The 13,536-nt window shown below is 42.7% G+C and overlaps 1 protein-coding gene and 1 non-coding gene across 4 annotated transcripts in view; one reads left to right on the top strand and one right to left on the bottom strand.

Annotated features, from left to right (window-relative positions):
• The window catches only part of LOC126266744 (nephrin-like), a 644,568-nt gene that overhangs the window by 539,360 nt on the left and 91,672 nt on the right, over window positions 1–13,536 (top strand). The gene's annotated exons all lie outside the window — the stretch shown is intronic.
• Window positions 10,911–10,985, bottom strand: Trnat-ugu (transfer RNA threonine (anticodon UGU)). The gene has a single exon. It is a non-coding gene; the product is annotated as a tRNA-Thr (tRNA).

Here is a 13,536-nt window from a genome sequence, read left to right as displayed (position 1 = left end):
TACGCTTCCATGTTCTTCTTGACATATTTTTTAGCATGTCCAAAGTTATAGTGCGAAATACATCCTCAACATCAATGAGCAGGTCTTCGTTTGTATCATAACGATGTGCAGACACACTCAATAACTCCCAATAACGAGTTGTCAGGTGTGGTGAGGTCAGGACTTCTTGGTGGCCATTTCAAGGGCGTTGGTGTTGATGATGAACCACGACCTACTCACCGTCCTGAAAGTCTACAATTAGTAACTCGCGCACTGCTAAAGCATAGTTAAAAAGTGTTCCGTCTTGCCGCAACCAAATGATATCTGTGGGCTCCTTTCCTGAAACTGAGGTATTAACAACGTGTGTAACGTATCCCTTCAAGAAAGTACGTTCAAACCAGATGTTGTGATGTCATTGCTGCCCAAATCACTACTTTAGGTTCCTTTCTAACTCGACTGTGTAATGAGGATTATTTTTGGCTCAAACGACAGTATTTAATGGCACGTGAGTTGCGATAAATGGCAGTTTATCTGAGAACAAAAGAATATTACCTTGCCGCGACTCACTGCATTTGGAAATCGAGGTAAGAAAGCACGGCATGCTAAGACGCGCTTGTTCTGATCTGTATGCGATAACTTGTTTACGAACGTCGGTCTCAAAAGTCTGAACTTAAGATTTTATTTCATGAGACCTCTCACTGTTGTCTTCGATATACCGAGTTCCGGAGCACGTTTACATGTCGAGTTCGTAGGAGATGGTTCAATTGGCGCAGAGACTCTGACACATGTTTCTCCTTGCGTCTTTTTCCTTCCACCCCATGGCCTGTCTTTAACACTGCCAAAAGCAAACGCATGTCTTTCCCAGTCCAGAAGTATTGCCTTTCACGATGGAGCTTTATTAAATCGTTTCTGAAATTCTTCCATAGTCAGTCTCATTGTCTGCCCTGTGTGCTGTGGGTCGCGCACCCATAGACTTGTCACTAATCATCCCTCAGTAGTGTAATTATAACCGGTCACATCTGTGGTGGCTACAGCTTAAAATTCGACTGTGACTGCGAAAATTTTTAATTATAAATTCCAAAAATTGATAAGGAATAACGTAGCTATTAAACTGCTCAAAAATGGTTCAAATGGCTCTAAACACTGGGACTTAACATCTCAGGTTATCAGTCTCCTAGACATTGAATTACTTAAACCTAACTAACCTAAGGACATCACACACATCCATGCCCGATGCAGGATTCGAACCTACGACCGTAGCAGCAGTGCGGTTCCGGACTGAAGCGCCTAGAACCGCTCGGTCACAGCGGCCGGCTATTAAACTGTGTAATAACATCTGATACCAAATAGGGGTTTCAGGTCTACAGGGACTTCTCACCCACCCTATTCAAATGAGATAATAACATGACATCCAATAAGTAAAAGATCGTAGTAACTGCTGCCAAGCAAACTTAGGGATCGAAATCAGAACGGTAAGAGCATCGTTGAGTACAAGACGGTACACAAGCTGGACATCAACGAGCTTCCCGCTCATCCTCCTATTGTGATTTCAGCTTTTAATCAAAATGAGCGGACTGGAGTTGTAACACAGCACTTCCTGAATGCGGGTCTTGTCCCCTGATCCGTGAGCAGTCTGGTACGATGTCTGGGATCACAGATGTTACGTTTCAAGTATGGGAGTGAACAAGGTGTATTTATCAGGATAAAATTAAGTCCTCATTCGCAGATATATTTATTTCATTTTACCGGTTTTGGAAAATGTCGAGGAATTTGTCATCTTCAGATGCTTTTAAAATTAGGGATATTATAAATCTTTAGAGTTTGGCTATAATGTATGTGAAGTATAAGAAGTGTATTGTTGTTGTTGTTGTGGTCTTCAGTCCTGAGACTGATTTGATGCAGCTCTCCATGCTACTCTATCCTGTGCAAGCTGCTTCATCTCCCAGTACCTACTGCAACCTACATCCTTCTGAATCTGCTTAGTGTACTCATCTCTCGGTCTCCCTCTACGATTTTTACCCTCCACGCTGCCCTCCAATGCTAAATTTGTGATCCCTTGATGCCTCAAAACATGTCCTACCAACCGATCCCTTCTTCTAGTCAAGTTGTGCCACAAACTTCTCTTCTCCCCAATCCTATTCAATACCTCCTCATTAGTTACGTGATCTATCCACCTTATCTTCAGTATTCTTCTGTAGCACCACATTTCGAAAGCTTCTATTCTCTTCTTGTCCAAACTAGTAATCGTCCATGTTTCACTTCCATACATGGCTACACTCCAAACAAATACTTTCAGAAACGACTTCCTGATACATAAATCCATATTCGATGTTAACAAATTTCTGTTCTTCAGAAACGCTTTCCTTGCCATTGCCAGTCTACATTTTATATCCTCTCTACTTCGACCATCATCAGTTATTTTACTTCCTAAATAGCAAAACTCCTTTACTACTTTAAGTGTCTCATTTCCTAATCTAATTCCCTCAGCATCACCCGATTTAATTTGACTACATTCCATTATCCTCGTTTTGCTTTTGTTAATGTTCATCTTATATCCTCCTTTCAAGACACTGTCCATTCCGTTCAACTGCTCTTCCAAGTCCTTTGCCGTCTCTGACAGAATTACAATGTCATCGGCGAACCTCAAAGTTTTTACTTCGTCTCCATGAATATTAATACCTACTCCAAATTTTTCTTTTGTTTCCTTTACTGCTTGCTCAATATACAGATTGAATAACATCGGGGAGAGGCTACAACCCTGTCTCACTCCTTTCCCAACCACTGCTTCCCTTTCATGCCCCTCGACTCTTATTACTGCCATTTGGTTTCTGTACAAATTATAAATAGCCTTTCGCTCCCTGTATTTTACCCCTGCCACCTTTAGAATTTGAAAAAGAGTATTCCAGTCAACATTGTCAAAAGCTTTCTCTAAGTCTACAAATGCTAGAAACGTAGGTTTGCCTTTTCTTAATCTTTCTTCTAAGATCAGTCGTAAGGTCAGTATTGCCTCACGTGTTCCAACATTTCGACGGAATCCAAACTGATCCTCCCCGAGGTCTGCATCTACCAGTTTTTCCATTCGTCTGTAAAGAATTCGCGTTAGTATTTTGCAGCCGTGGCTTATTAAACTGATAGTTCGGTAATTTTCACATCTGTCAGCACCTGCTTTCTTTGGGATTGGAATTATTATATTCTTCTTGAAGTCTGAGGGTATTTCGCCTGTCTCATACATCTTGCTCACCAGCTGGTAGAGTTTTGTCATGACTGGCTCTCCCAAGGCCGTCAGTAGTTCTAATGGAATGTTGTCTACTCCGGGGGCCTTGTTTCGACTCAGGTCTTTCAGTGCTCTGTCAAACTCTTCACGCAGTATCGTATCTCCCATTTCGTCTTCATCTACATCCTCTTCTATTTCCATAATATTGTCCTCAAGTACATCGCCCTTGTATAAACCTTCTATATACTCCTTCCACCTTCCTGCCTTCCCTTCTTGGCTTAGAACTGGGCTGCCATCTGAGCTCTTGATATTCATACACGTGGTTCTCTTCTCTCCAAAGGTCTCTTTAATTTTCCTGTAGGCAGTATCTATCTTACCCCTAGTGAGATAAGCTTCTACATCCTTACATTTGTCCTCTAGCCATCCCTGTTTAGCCATTTTGCACTTCCTGTCGATCTCATTTTTGAGATGTTTGTATTCCTTTTTGCCTGCTTCATTTACTGCATTTTTATATTTTCTCCTTTCATCAATTAAATTAAATATTTCTTCTGTTACCCAAGGATTTCTAGCAGCCCTCGTCTTTGTACCTACTTTATCCTCTGCTGCCTTCACTACTACATCCCTCAGAGCTACCCATTCTTCTTCTACTGTATTTCTTTCCCCTATTCCTGTCAATTGTTCCCTTATGCTCTCTCTGAAACTCTGTACAACCTCTGGTTCTTTCAGTTTATCCAGGTCCCATCTCCTTAATTTCTCACATTTTTGCAATTTCTTCAGTTTTAATCTACAGGTCATAACCAATAGATTGTGGTCAGAGTCCACATCTGCCCCTGGAAATGTCTTACAACTTAAAACCTGGTTCCTAAATCTCTGTCTTACAATTATATAATCTATCTGATACCTTTTAGTATCTCCAGGGTTCTTCCACGTATACATCCTTCTTTCATGATTCTTAAACCAAGTGTTACCTATGATTAAGTTGTGCTCTGTGCAAAATTCTACTAGGCGGCTTCCTCTTTCATTTCTTAGCCCCAATCCATATTCACCTACTATGTTTCCTTCTCTCCCTTTTCCTACACTCGAATTCCAGTCACCCATTACTATTAAATTTTCGTCTCCCTTCACTATCTGAATAATTTCTTTTATTTCATCGTACATTTCTTCAATTTCTTCATCATCTTCAGAGCTAGTTGGCATATAAACTTGTACTACTGTAGTAGGTGTGTGCTTCGTATCTATCTTGGCCACAATAATGCGTTCACTATGCTGTTTGTAGTAGCTTACCCACATTCCTATTTTCCTATTCATTATTAAACCTACTCCTGCATTACCCCTATTTGATTTTGTGTTTATAACCCTGTAGTCACCTGACCAGAAGTCTTGTTCCTCCTGCCACCGAACTTCACTAATTCCCACTATATCTAACTTTAACCTATCCATTTCCCTTTTTAAATTTTCTAACCTACCTGCCCGAGTAAGGGATCTGACATTCCACGCTCCGATCCGTAGAACGCCAGTTTTCTTTCTCCTGATAGCGACATCCTCCTGAGTAGTCCCCGCCCGGAGATCCGAATGGGGGACTATTTTACCTCCGGAATATTTTACCCAAGAGGACGCCATCATCATTTAATCATACAGTAAAGCTGCATGTCCTCGGGAAAAATTACGGCTGTAGTTTCCCGTTGCTTTCAGCCGTTCGCAGTACCAGCACAGCAAGGCCGTTTTGGTTAATGTTGCAAGGCCAGATCAGTCAATCATCCAGACTGTTGCCCCTGCAACTACTGGAAAGGCTGCTGCCCCTCTTCAGGAACCACATGTTTGTCTGGCCTCTCAACAGATACCCCTCCGTTGTGGTTGCACCTACGGTACGGCCATCTGTATCGCTGAGGCACGCAAGCCTCCCCACCAACGGCAAGGTCCATGGTTCATGGGGGGAGGAAGAAGTGTATTAAGGGAACTTAATTCACATAGGTTTATCAGATGTCTTTACCTTATTCACAGAAACATGATGCCAAGATATATCTAAAAATGCACATATTGCATGTGATTATTCTCAACATAGCTTGACATATTGATAATTTACAGTACATGAATCAAATCTATGTACATGTCAAACTGTTGTGCCAGCAGAAACGAAAATACATGAAAAGTTATTAAAAGTAGAACTATGCTGTATGAGAAAGTCATGCATAATCCATGAGAAAAAATATGCCACATAGTTTCAAGGGAATCTGCTAATTTTTACATTTGATAAGTGGTATTATACAGTCACACAGTGCCTTTTTTCAGTGCAAGGTGATCATTCAACAAATAGTTTTAATTTAGGTGGGAATGTTTACATATTTCAAATTCTTCTAAAAGATTCATTTTGCAACCCTTGTCACCTATGTGCAGAATTTACATGTTAACCAATGATAGAAGAGCAGTAGCGTGTTTATAGACGTAGAGGTGTTCTGCGAACGTTGACTTTTATGAACGCTCATTATCTTTGTTGATCAGTTCTCGTGAAAGCGGGTCTTAAGTGCCCTTCTTGTCTGTCTTATATAAAACCTCGGTCATAGATTACATTTTATTTTATATACCCCCAGATGCAGGTTTCGTTCTGCCAGTAGATATAAGTAACAGTGTCCTTGCATTTATAATGAAGTGGACCTATTGTCAAATCGGTTTCCCCCACGGTCTCATAAACTGACATACTGCCGGGGGAGCAGAGTGCTATCCACCTGCCCCTCCATCTCCGTATCCGGTGACGCCAGTGGGCTGAGGATGACACGATCGGTCGGTACCGTTGGGGCTTCATGGCCTGTTCCGGCGGAGTTTTTTTTTCTCACCACTTAACAGATTTAATGCAACAATATTTTAGTTTGCATCACAATCACCACTCACCACTACTGAACCGAGACGGTGGTAGCACCTGTAAGGCCGTTAGTTGATTTAGAGATCGTTTCAAATTGGAACTTTTTATACCTTAGTACGTTATAGTCTAGAATAATTTCATGTCGAGTAATCTGCAAGTAATTGCTAACTAATCATGACTACTCACAAGCAAAATACGAAAGAGTTAAAATTGGCATATATAGGTTGTCCCAGGAGTCTTGTAAATATTCAGGAATGTGTCAGGAACGACTATTCAGAGCAAAAATGTCTAGTAAACATGGGCTCTAAGAGGCATACCTTAAGATCCGTGAGCACTTGTTCATCTTCGATACTGCGAAACGAATCTCTTCTATTGCAAGCTACTTGCGTTCCATTTTTTGAGAGGTGGTAATGTGGTTCTAAACAAGAAAAAAGTCCAATAAACTATGGCAATAAAGAACATGCGTTAAGAGCTATGAGAAATTGTTCATCTTTACTACTGTGAAAAACGTCTCTTCTACTGAACAACTCATAGCTCTTAAAGAGATGCAATTTAGAGCCCTCGTCTACGAGACTTTCTCTCTCCGAATGATCGCTTCCGTCATATCCCTGAATATCGAGGATATATCCTTCGATACCTGTATGTGTGTTTCGTGTACTTGAGGTGCCACGAAAACTGGGACCTTTTAGTGTAAACAAGGCAGTTTTCCATTTACGATACTTTATTTTCTTGGCGAATGGAAATGAATAGCAATCTCCAGATTCGATTGTATAAATTCTTCTTTCTACCATTGACTTCTATGATGCCGAGTTTCTTACATGAAACAATGTAAAATTCATTCGACGATTCTGACTGTACTGCGCTCGTCAGATGACACAATGATTCGTTTCACATCTGCCTATGGCGACAGAAATTGAAATAGATTCTAAATATGTTTATTTAGTGGCTTACCGCTGCATTACAGATTATTTATTTGTGGGCGTCTATATGAAAATAAAATACTTACAGACTGTTATTTTCCAAGCAGTTCTCCTTAAAGTAAATTCAGATATAAACCTAGAATTGTTTCTTTTTATAGCATTAGGAGCTTTACGATGCCACGAGGAAAATGTATTTAATACAATAGTAGTGCATTAAATGTATCATAGGAAAAAGTGAAGTGGAATTACTAAGATGATGAGGGCCCACTCGGCCGTGTTTTACGCATGTTTCTGTGTCACATCTGTTATCTGTTTCCCGACTCATTGTCTCAGCGACGACAAAGCACTTCATTTCTTGATGAATTTAATCCTATTGCGATATTTGAATGTTTTAAAGTAAATAATAGCGCTGTCACACCTGTTAAAAAAGAAATCCTTGAAAAAGCTCGTTGTCACACCTGTTAAAAAAGAAATCCTTGAAAAAGCTCGGTTCCTTTGCATTAGGAAGTTGTGCGTCCGCAGACAGAACGGACTTGTTGTTTTGAATAAACATTCTGTGTCCTCTCTTTTATAGGGAACACTCGTTCATAGTTACGTAACAATTCCTCCTGAACCCACGACAAATGGAACACTCTATAAGTGCATCTTTGTACAGATGGTGCTGGACCTCGGTTGTTCGGTATAAAATGTCGAATCAAAAGAGCTTCAACTGTCTAGAAGGTGTTTTGATTCGAGATTTTATATCTGGAATGGTTATTATTCCAATTTTCGATTAGCGAAATAAGCTGCAGACAGGAGTGGAAAACTTATTTAATTTGATCCACTCTAATTTAAAGTAAAAAGCCTATACTTTTTTTACAGTGTACCAAAAATATTCATCGAATTAAATGAAGGCAAAGTATTTCAGTAGTGTTAGTAACGTACAGCCTGGCTTCAGGGAAGTGTCTGATTACTGAAGCTAGAGGTCTATGCTAGGACCGACACATATATCTATTCGATAAGTTTAATTTTTTTCTGTAAAACGAAAAGCGAGATACTGTAAATCATGTTCCATCATCTACATTTACACCCGAAACTACTAATATCCACATCAGGTTTCAAAGCAAGTAACACATCACGCTCTGGTGTTTCATCTGTTCCGCGTCCTGACCCTCCACTGCCCATGAAATCGCATATGAGAGTAATTCTTGAAAATAAAGCACACCTGATCAAGGTAGAAGCATCTCCTGTGAATGCAGAGGGAAGAATTGGAAACCACGAACACCAAGGAAGTTTTCTCGAAAGGAGAGTTCCAACATGACTCTATTGAACTGTTTTTTGAGGACCGAGGCTGGTTTGTAAAACGACATTTTATCTGTTCGAAGCATACACATGAACATGAATTAACAAAATCTGACGGATAATGCAATACAGCTGGAGCATTGCATGTTTTCACTTAAAGCAAAATATTAAGGCATACATAGGTTTTACGAACTTGTGAATTATATATCTAAATGTAAAAAAAAGATTGTCACCAGCCTAAAGTCGAAAGTAATTGAATTCGTACAGTGGGAACATATCGCTGTAAAAGTCACTTCTTGGTTCAGTTGAATCAACCAAGACCGGACGAAAGCCTTGATGCGTGACCTACTGGTGTTCCGGAGTGACTTCATAAGCGCGCAGATAGATATCAGGAAACTGACGTTAGTGTATTTATTTGACACCTCTGTAATTTTACGGAACGCATGTTGAAGTAGGAGACTGTTCTGTAGCGCAGGCGCAGGTGTAGGTTATGTGAATGGTGATAATCTGGTCGTGAGTTGGATAAGCCCACAAATTTGAGCACCAAATCTTAGCTGCTGGTAAAATAAACTACTTCTTTTCGCAGCTGTTGGTAATGTTCGCACAGCACATGAAAAAGTAAAAATTCTCGATTACGTCAGACAAGTGATGCATATTTGTAAGCAAGCACACTATTTAACATGAGATGTTTAACAATGAATGAAACAAAAACTAGTCACAGATAAATAAATAAAATATGAGTAATAAAAGGGGGGAGGGCATAGTAGAGCTCTAATGTCAATAGTTGCACTAGGAAAGAAGCACTCAGCAGCCCGAAGTATTCGACATCTCCAGTGATGCGCACAAATTCCCTCCGGCGCGCACTAGTTGCTTTTAGTGGGAGCAGCGCGCTGGCTTTTGAGTGCTGTGAGTAATCTCGCTCTTTCAACTGTGTGACGAGACCCTCCACGCTCTTCCATCGCCGGTCTCTTCCCTCGCGTTGCGAATACTGACAAGATCGGCCCGCTATGAATGACTAAATGGCGGCGTAAATCGGAATCCATCCACCCTCTCATAGAGCGGCTATAGATGCGCGGAGAATGAAAAATGAGATCGTTAGGGACAGAGCGCGGCTTGGAGGCAGCTGATGGAGGGTGCGTGGGGGGAGGGGGGCGGGCTATCTGTTTTTACGCCCACCTCTCTTCTTTCCCCTTAAATCTGTAAGCAGCTCTCCGATACCGGATCGATCCGACCGAGTTAGAAACAATTCTTGGAAATGGTTATGTACATTACCGTTTTATATCGATTCTTTACGGCAGCTTTATACCATACGCGTTCTCGTCGCCGCAGTTTAATTTGCCGTTCGCAGAAACACGGAGAGGCGTTCCCTGTCACTGCCCACCGGCAAGGGCTTCTCTTATTTTTATCCTCCGGTCCGTCAGAAAGCTGAGTAGTCAGCGTGAGACTGTCATGCCCAAGGGCCCGGATTCAATTCCCGGCTGGGTCGGATTTTTTCTCCGCTCAAGGACTGGCTATTGCCCTGTCCTCATCATCAGCTCATCCCCATCGACGCGCAAGTGGTCAAATTGGCGTGAACTAAAAAGACTTGCACCTGGCGATCGGTCTGCCCGACGGCAGGCGCTAGCCACACGATATTAGATTTCATTTTTTTGTCCTTCGAATAATAAGAAAGAAACATTCTGCCACATTGCGTCATTTTAGACTGTTATCGTCAGAAAGCAAATATCACATCTTGCTTACAGTATACAAAACCTTTGCTTTATATTCCCCAGCTGCATTGTGGAACAGAACTGCCTCACAAATGTCGGCGAAGTGAATTATTTCCCGAATGAGTTAGTGCGTTTATACGCACATGGATTACTGTACACAGTTTGTCAACATTCGGAACAAGTATAATTCCCTATAGTTTAAGCTGTGTGATGGAACATGTTTCGAATGCGTGAACCTGCCTTTCCCCGGCAGTATACTAACAAGCGTGATACCAGGGCATCCCCCCCCCTCCCGCCCCTCATTCCCTACCGACTCAAAGCCACGGCTGAGAGGGAAAAATTTCGCCCCAGTAATTACACAGGCTCTGTGGAAAAGCCATACACGACACCAGATCTAATGTCTTGGACATGCTAATCCCACAGCAGGGTCCCTGCAGAATCTGAAAGATACAGGCGAGAAGCTTACGAGAAGCAGAGGCCTTAGATTAATTGGGTTGATGTGATGGAAAAAACCAAACGGTGAGGTCATCGGTGTCATCGGATTTGGGAAGGACGTCGGCCATGCCCTTTCAAAGGAACCATCCCGGCATTTGCCTGAAGTGATTTAGGCAAGTCACGGGAAACCTAAATCAGTATGGCCGGACGCTGGGCCGGCCGGGATGGAACAGCGCGACCGCTACGGCGCAGGTTCGAATCCTGCCTCGGGCGTGCATGTGTGTGATGTCCTTAGGTTTAAGTAGTTCTAAGTTATAGGGGACTGATGACCTCAGAGGTAAAGTCCCATAATGCTCAGAGCCATTTTTGAACCGGATTCGGGATTGAACCGCCGTCCTCCCGAATTCGAGCCCAGTGTTCTAACCACTGCTTAGATTAGAATTACATATTAATTATTAATTCCTTCTGCTGCTTATTGTCGATGATATATATCAACGGGGACATGTGAAAATGTGTGTCCTGACCGGGACTCGAACCCGGGATCTCCTGCTTACATGGCAGACGCTCTATCCATCTGAGCCACCGAGGGCACAGAGGACAGTGCGACTGCAAGGACTATCTCGCACGCGCCTCCCGTGAGACCAACATTCTCACCATGTATGTCCACACACTACATTCGTAGTGTCCATACCCAACACACTCATTACCCGTGGAAGACATTCTTATCAAGTCCCGTAAGAGTGCGGATAATATGTGTGCATCCGCACAGAAGAGAAATGTCTTGGCCAGTATTGCCAGAACTATGAACTTATATGGATACGGTGTCTGTTCTTTCGGACATGTTCGAAAGAGCAGACACCATATGTATATACGTATACTACTTAGATTAGTTTGTCAGATATTATAGCGCGTCGACAGCGCACTGTCCTACATCCCCTAAAGGTAGGTGTGTAGTTTGTAGTTTCCTCCTGACAGACGTACTTTTCTTACCTATCACAGTGCTAACAACGCAAAAGATAGGCGAAGTTCCATCTGAATCAGCTGTGTGACTGACTGAAGAAATTCCGGAGACACTACGTCTTGAGCACTGCACTGTGTGGAAAAGAAGCGTGGACATCTAACTAGTCGAAAGACTATTGATTTCCAAAAAGTCTTCTGTATTTGGGATGTATCCCCAGAATGACGAAACCAATTTGCAAGACAATATTGCAACTTCCGAAGTAGACTTCTTTAATACTGACCTAATGTATCAATTGAAGACACGGAGTTTGTAACTGAGTTCGCGATCATATTATGGCAACTTATTTTGTAAAACTCCTTCATAAGTTGTTCGATAAATAAATTACCTGTTTCGACCATCGCCATCTTCAGATACTCGAACGTTACAAAAATGAAAACAACGGTAGGCCAAACTGAACTCAGTTAACTGAAGCTAAATCTGCAACAGGAGTAGAAAACGTAAGAGAAAAAAAACCAGACAGATAATAAGTGCTGGTGATGGCCTGGCTGCGTCCTGTATAACTGAGGCCAGTAGGAGGTGCTAATGATAGGGTGCTTTGAGTAACTATTGTAAATACAGTAGTTAAAATGTAGTATACATAGTCGTTAGTTAAAGTTATTCCATATGGAAAAATGGTCGCCTGAAAATAAAAAATAAACTGACATACAATATGTGGTAATAAAATCCATACTTAAAACCCACGTAAAACGTATAATGAGTAGTACTTACCTGTACAGATCGCTTTCTTTCTACCGCCCCCAGTCGCTCCCGCACGTGGACTGCCGTTACTTCGTGCACTCTTCCGGTCTTACTCTGGGAGGGTGTATGGGTGCAGTTCTCCAGAATCATCTTCTCCCCACTGGGGTGGGTCTTGTGACCAGTCCCCCTGCGTCCCAACGTTGTGGTGCGTTGTACTGGCCATAGCCTCCCCGGTATCCTGTTGCCGTCGATAAGACACCTCTGTCCTTGAAGCGTCGTCACGGGAAGGTCGTCCCGCCGTCCCGCTGGCCACCCCTGCATCCATGCTGGGCAGGTCTTCTCTGTCCAAGGTCTACTCTGTACTCGGAAAAGCCTCAACCTTGCCTGCTAGATCTGGTTGGTCGTTCTCCAACGTGAGGCGGCGCTTCTTCCGGCGTTTTGGTGACCGCTTACGTCGGGGTCAGAGATCCGCATGGCCTCTTGATGGTCGTGCGGGACTTCAGAATAGTGCGACGTCGATTTATAAACGTCCGTAAGTGCCGTATACGAAGGAGCCGCGAGCAGCACTGAAGAAAAGGCGTCCTCTAACTGCTGTAAGCGGTCCAGCCTTACGTCATCCTTCCATGGTTCGCCACAACCTGCTTCTGTCTATACTTTCCGGTACTTTTCTTTCACGCGTCTTACGTCACCGAGTAATGCTGCGATATATGTCACTGGGAGTGTCGTCGGATGCGGCGTGAGTGGTGGACTATCTCGTGGCGATTGTAATAACCTACACTGCGTACACTCAGACGTACGTGTCCCACAGCCAGAGCACGTCCGTGGTTGTTCGTCATAGATGACAATTGCTCTACAACCAGCGATGTACAGGTACGACGGCACGTACTTTCATAGTTCGACCCGTATTTGTCTGACGCCATTGAGGATAGGATACGTTCGGAAACTCGCCAATTTAGCAGGCACAAGGGATAGAACCGTTCCGTAAGGACGCAATGCTTCCGTCACCAATTGTTCTGGAACTTCGAATGGAAGCGCAAAGATTCGGATCATTCTTAGTCCTATGCCGGCGTGTTTAATTATAACGGCTCCAAATATTCCCTTCCGAACGACACAAATGACGTCCTTGTCAGTGTCGGAGTAGTAGTTCCTCACATGTCGCTCCATTAATGAACTTGACGAAGACCACGCTGCTGACTACGGATGACAGTATTCCCCCTAAAACGCCAGGTTCGATTTCTGCCTCATCCCGTAAGCCTTTGGTGGAGTATATTCGTAAATGAAACTAAATTTCAGTGTACGTTTCCGAAACCACAAGATCACGATTCGTTCTGTGTAATATCACGACACACCGCTACACAGCGTAAACACCAAATTACGAGGTTAACACAAAAGAGTCAAGTGACCCCATTCGAAGAAACCCTCTCATACAAATCTCTTTCTGA

The sequence above is a fragment of the Schistocerca gregaria genome, chromosome 4, assembly GCF_023897955.1.
Source record: "Schistocerca gregaria isolate iqSchGreg1 chromosome 4, iqSchGreg1.2, whole genome shotgun sequence".
NCBI lineage: Eukaryota > Metazoa > Arthropoda > Insecta > Orthoptera > Acrididae > Schistocerca > Schistocerca gregaria.
Note: the sequence above shows the minus strand (reverse complement) of the source record. Positions and strands in the feature narration are given on the sequence as shown.